Raw genomic sequence first — 6,435 nt, 5'->3', positions numbered from 1 at the left:
TCCGACCTCCGTTCCTCGCCGCTTCCGACCTCCGCTCCTCGTCGCCTCCGACCTCCGCTCTTCGTTGCCTCCGAACCCCGCTCCACCCCGATTCCGACCTCTGCTCTTCGTCACCTCCAACATCCGACCTCCGCTCCTCCGACCTTCACTCCTCAACGCCTCCAACCACTGCTCCTACCCGATTCCGACCACCGCTCCTCGCTGCTTCCGACCTTCTTTCCTCATTGCCTCCGACATCCGATCTCCGCTCCTCGTTGCCTCCAACCTCTGCTCCTCGCCGCTTCCGACCTCCGCTCCTCGCTGCCTCCGACCTCCGCTCCTCGCCGCCTCCGACCTCCGCTCCTCATCGCCTCCGACCTCCAACCTCTGCTCCTCGCCGCTTCCGACCTCCGCTCCTCGCTGCCTCCGACCTCCGCTCCTCGCTGCCTCCGACCCCCCGCTCCTCGCCACTTCCGACCTCCGCTCCTCGCTGCTCCTCGCCGCCTCCAACCTCCGACCTCTGCTCCTCGCCGCCTCCAACCTCCGACCTTCGCTCCTTCACAGATCCGACCTCCGCTCCTCGCTGCATCCGACCTCCTCTTCTCGTTGCCTCCAACATCCGACCTCCGCTCCTCGTCGCCTCCAACCTCTGCTCCTCACCGATTCCGACCTCTGTTCATCGCCGCTTCCGACCTCCACTCCTTGTCGCCTCCGACCTCCGCTCCTCATCGGTCCTGACCTCCGCTCCTCGTCGCCTCCAACCTCTGCTCCTCACCGATTCCGACCTCTGTTCATCGCCGCTTCCGACCTCCGCTCCTTGTCGCCTCCGATCTCCGCTGTTCATCGGTCCTGACCTCCGCTCCTCGTCGCCTCCGACCTCTGTTCCTCATCGCCTCTGACCTCCAACCTCCGTTCCTCGCAACCTCCGACCTCAGACCTCCGCTCCTCGTCGCCTCCGACCTCCGCTCATCACCTTTGATCTCCGACCTCCGTTCCTCGCCACCTCCGACCTCCGCTCCTCGCCGCCTCCGAAACCCAGCTCCTCGCCGCTTCCGACCTCCGCTCCTCGTCGCCTCCGACCTCCGCTCTTCGTTGCCTCCGAACCCCGCTCCACCCCGATTCCGACCTCTGCTCCTCGTCACCTCCAACATCCGACCTCCGCTCCTCCGACCTTCGCTCCTCAACGCCTCCAACCACTGCTCCTACCCGATTCCGACCTCCGCTCCTCGCTGCTTCCGACCTTCTTTCCTCAATGCCTCCGACATCCGATCTCCGCTCCTCGTTGCCTCCAACCTGGGCTCCTCGCCGCTTCTGACCTCCGCTCCTCGCCGCCTCCGACCTCCGCTCCTCATCGCCTCCGACCTCTGACCTCCACTCCTCGCTGCCTCCGACCTCCGCTCCTCGTTGCCTCCGACCTCCGCTCCTCATCGCCTCCGACCTCCAACATCCGTTCCTCACCACCTCTGACCTCCACTCCTCGTTGCCTCCGACCTCCGCTCCTTGACGGATCCGACCTCTGCTCCTCACCGATTCCGACCTATGTTCATCGCCGCTTCCGACCTCCGCTCCTTGTCGCCTCCGACCTCCGCTCTTCATCGTTCCTGACCTCCGCTCCACGTCGCCTCCGACCTCTGTTCCTCATCGCCTCTGACCTCCAACCTCCGTTCCTCGCCACCTCCGACCTCAGACCTCTGCTCCTCGTCGCCTCCGACCTCTGTTCCTCACCTCTGACCTCCGTTCCTCGCCACCTCCGACCTCCGCTCCTCGTCGCCTCCGACCACTGCTCATCGCCTCTGACCTCCGACCTACGCTCCTCGCCGCTTCGGACCTCCTCTCCTCGTTACCTCCAACATCCGACCTCCGCTATTCGTCGCCTCCAACCTCTGTTCCTCATCGCCTCTGACCTCCAACCTCCGTTCCTCGCCACCTCCGACCTCAGACCTCCGCTCCTCGTCGCGTCCGACCTCCGCTCATCACCTTTGAAATCCGACCTCCGCTCCTTGTCGCCTCCGACCTCCGCTCTTCATCGTTCCTGACCTCCGCTCCACGTCGCCTCCGACCTCTGTTCCTCATCGCCTCTGACCTCCAACCTCCGTTCCTCGCCACCTCCGACCTCAGACCTCTGCTCCTCGTCGCCTCCGACCTCTGTTCCTCACCTCTGACCTCCGTTCCTCGCCACCTCCGACCTCCGCTCCTCGTCGCCTCCGACCACTGCTCATCGCCTCTGACCTCCGACCTACGCTCCTCGCCGCTTCGGACCTCCTCTCCTCGTTACCTCCAACATCCGACCTCCGCTATTCGTCGCCTCCGACCACTGCACCTCATCACCTCTGACCTCCAACCTCTGTTCCTCGCCACCTCCGATCTCCGTTCCTCGTTGCCTCCAACCTCCGCTCCTCGTCACCTCCGACTTCCGCTCCTTGCCGCTTCCGACCTCCGCTCCTAGTCACCTCCAATCTCCGACCTCCGCTCCTCGCCGCCTCCGACCTCCACTCCTCGACGCCTCTGACCTCCGATCCTCGCCGCTTCCGACCTCCGCTCCTCGCCGCTTCCGACCTCCGCTCCTCGCCGCCTCCGACCCCCAGCTCCTGGCCGCTTCCGACCTCCGCTCCTCGTCGCCTCCGACCTCCGCTCTTCGTTGCCTCCGAACCCCGCTCCACCCCGATTCCGACCTCTGCTCCTCGTCACCTCCAACATCCGACCTCCGCTCCTCCGACCTTCGCTCCTCAACGCCTCCAACCACTGCTCCTACCCGATTCCGCCCACCGCTCCTCGCTGCTTCCGACCTTCTCTCCTCATTGCCTCCGACATCCGATCTCCGCTCCTCGTGGCCTCCAACCTCCGCTCCTCGCCGTTTCTGACCTCCGCTCCTCGCCGCCTCCGACCTCCGCTCCTCATCGCCTCTGAGCTCCAACATCCGTTCCTCGCCACCTCCGACCTCTGACCTCCACTCCTCGCTGCCTCCGACCTCCGCTCCTCGTTGCCTCCGACCTCCGCTCCTCATCGCCTCCGACCTCCAACATCCGTTCCTCACCGCCTCCAACCTCTGACCTCCACTCCTCGTTGCCTCCGACCTCTGATTCTCGTCATCTCCGACATTCGCTCCTAGCCGCTCCCAACCTCCGCTCCTCGATGCTTCTGACCTCTGCTCCTTGCTGGTCCCGACCTCCGCTCCTCGCCAGTCCTGACCTCCGCTCCTCGTTGCCTCCGAACTCCGCTCCTCGTCATCTCCGACATTCGCTCCTCGCCGATCCCGACCTCCGCTCCTCGTTGCCTCCGAACTCCGCTCCTCGTCATCTTCGACATTCGCTCCTCGCCGATCCCGACCTCCGTTCCTCGATGCTTCTGACCTCTGCTCCTTGCTGGTCCCGACCTCTGCTTCTCGCCGCCTCAGACCTCCGCTCCTCGTTGCCTCAGACCTCCGCTTCTCGTCGCCTCCGACATTCGCTCCTAGCCGCTTCCGATCTCCGCTCCTCGCTGCCTCCGACCCCCCGCTCCTCGCCGCTTCCGACCTCCGCTCCTCGCTGCTCCTCGCCGCCTCCAACCTCCGACCTTTGCTCCTTGACGGATCCGACCTCCGCTCCTTGCTGCTTCCGACCTCCGCTCCTCGTAGCCTCCAACCTCTGCTCCTCACCGATTCCGACCTCCGTTCATCGCCGCTTCCGACCTCCGCTCCTTGTCGCCTCCGACCTCCGCTCTTCATCATTCCTGACCTCCGCTCCTCGTCGCCTCCGACCTCTGTTCCTCATCGCCTCTGACCTCCAACCTCCGTTCCTCGCCACCTCCGACCTCAGACCTCCGCTTCTCGTCGCCTCCGACCTCTGCTCATCACCTCTGACCTCCGTTCCTCGCCACCTCCGACCTCCGTTCCTCGTTGCCTCCGACCTCCGCTCCTCGATGCTTCCGACCTTCGCTCCTTGACGGATCCGACCTCCGCTCCTCGCTGCTTCCGACCTCCTCTCCTCGCTGCCTCAGACCTCCGCTCCTCGCTGCCTCCGACACCCTGCTCCTCGCCGCTTCCGACCTCCGCTCCTCGCTGCTCCTCGCCGCCTCCAACCTCCGACCTCTGCTCCTCGCCGCTTCCGACCTCCACTCCTCGCTGCCTCCGACCTCCGCTCCTCGCTGCCTCCGACCCCCCGCTCCTGACCTCCGCTCCTCGCTGCTCCTCGCCGCCTCCAACCTCCGACCTCTGCTCCTCGCCGCCTCAAACCTCCGACCTTCGCTCCTTGACGGATCCGACCTCCGCTCCTTGCTGCTTCCGACCTCCGCTCCTCGTAGCCTCCAACCTCTGCTCTTCACCGATTCCGACCTCCGTTCATCGCCGCTTCCGACCTCCGCTCCTCGTCGCCTCCGACCTCTGCTCCTCATCGCCTCTGACCTCCAACCTCCGTTCTTCGCCACCTCCGACCTCTGCTCATCGCTTCTTCCGACCCCCACTCCTCGCCACTTTCGACCTCCGCTCCTCGCTGCCTCAGACCTCCGCTCCTCGCTGCCTCCAACCTCCGCTCCTCGTCGCCTTCGACATTCGCTCCTAGCCACTCCCGACCTCCGCTCTCCGATGCTTCTGACCTCTGCTCCTTGCTGGTCCCGACCTCCGCATCTCACCGCCTCCGACCTCCGCTCCTCGCTGCCTCCGACCTCCGCTCCTCATCACCTCCGACCTTCGCTCCTTGCCATTCCGACCTCCGCTCCTCACCAATTCCGACCTCTGTTATTTGCCGCTTCCGACCTCCGCTCCTTGTCGCCTCCGACCTCCGCTCTTCATCGGTCCTGACCTCCGCTCCTCATCGCCTCCGACCTCTGTTCCTCATCGGCTGTGACCTCCAACCTCCGTTCCTCGCCACCTCCGACCTCAGACCTCCACTCCTCGTCGCCTCCGACCTCTGCTCATCACCTCTGACCTCCGAGCTCCGTTCCTTGCCACCTCCGACCTCCGCTCCTCGCTGCTCCTCGCCGCCTCCAACCTCCGACCTCTGCTCCTCATCGCCTCTGACCTCCAACCTCCGTTTTTCGCCACCTCCGACCGCCGCTCCTCGCCGCTTCCGACCTCCGCTCCTCGCTGCCTCAGACTTCCGCTCCTCGCTGCCTCCGACCTCTGATCCTCGTCGCCTTCGACATTCGCTCCTAGCCACTCCCGACCTCCGCTCCTCGATGCTTCTGACCTCTGCTCCTTGCTGATCCCGACCTCCGCATCTCACCGCCTCCGACCTCCGCTCCTCGCTGCCTCCGACCTCCGCTCCTCATCACCTCCGACCTTCGCTCCTAGCCACTCCCGACCTCCGCTCCCCGATGCTTCTGACCTCTGCTCCTTGCTGGTCCCGACCTGCACTTCTCGCCGCCTCAGACCTCTGCTCCTCACCGCTCCCGACCTCCACTCCTCATTGCCTCCGATCTCCGCCCGTCCCCGATTCCGACCTCTGCTCCTCGTCGCCTCCAACATCCGACCTCCACTTTGCGCCGCCTCTGAACTCCGACCTACGCTCCACGCCGCTTCGAACCTCTGCTACTCGTTGCCTCCGACCTCCGCTCCTCGATGCTTCCGACCTCCTCTCCTCGTTGCCGCCAACATCCGACCTCCGCTCCTCACCAATTCCGACCTCTGTTCATCGCCGCTTCCGACCTCCGCTCCTTGTCGCCTCCGACCTCCGCTCTTCATCGGTCCTGACCTCCGCTCCTCATCGCCTCCGACCTCTGTTCCTCATCGCCTGTGACCTCCAACCTCCGTTCCTCGCCACCTCCGACCTCAGACCTCCACTCCTCGTCGCCTCCGACCTCTGCTCATCACCTCTGACCTCCGAGCTCCGTTCCTCGCCACCTCCGACCTCCGCTCCTCGTCGCCTCCGACCACTGCTCCTCATCGCCTCTGACCTCCAACCTCCGTTCCTAGCCACCTCCGATCTCCGCTCCTCGTTGCCTCCGACCTCTGCTCCTCGTCACCTCCGACCTCCGCTCCTCGCCGCTTCCGACCTCCGCTCCTCGCCGCTTCCGACCCCCACTCCTCGCCGCTTCCGACCTCCGCTCCTCGCCGCCTCCGACTCCCCCGCTCCTCGCCGCTTCCGACCTCCGCTCCTCGCTGCTCCTCGCCGCCTCCAACCTCCGACCTCTGCTCCTCGCCGCGTCCGACCCCCCCCGCTCCTCGCCGCTTCCGACCTCCGCTCCTCGCTGCCTCCAACCTCCAACCTCTGCTCCTCGCCGCTTCCGACCTCCGCTCCTCGCTGCCTCCAACCTCCAACCTCTGCTCCTCGCCGCTTCCGACCTCCGCTCCTCGATGCTTCCGACCTTCGCTCCTTGACGGATCCGACCTCCGCTCCTCGCTGCTTCCGACCTCCTCTCCTCGCTGCCTCCGACCTCCGCTCCTCGCTGCCTCCGACACCCTGCTCCTCGCCGCTTCCGACCTCCGCTCCTCGCTGCTCCTCGCCGCCTCCAACCTCCGACCTCTGCTCCTCGCCGCTTCCG

The sequence above is a fragment of the Pristiophorus japonicus genome, chromosome 19 (assembly GCF_044704955.1).
Source record: "Pristiophorus japonicus isolate sPriJap1 chromosome 19, sPriJap1.hap1, whole genome shotgun sequence".
Taxonomy (NCBI): Eukaryota; Metazoa; Chordata; class Chondrichthyes; family Pristiophoridae; genus Pristiophorus; species Pristiophorus japonicus.
The sequence above is the reverse complement of the archived record's forward strand: the minus strand, read 5'-3'. Positions refer to the sequence as shown.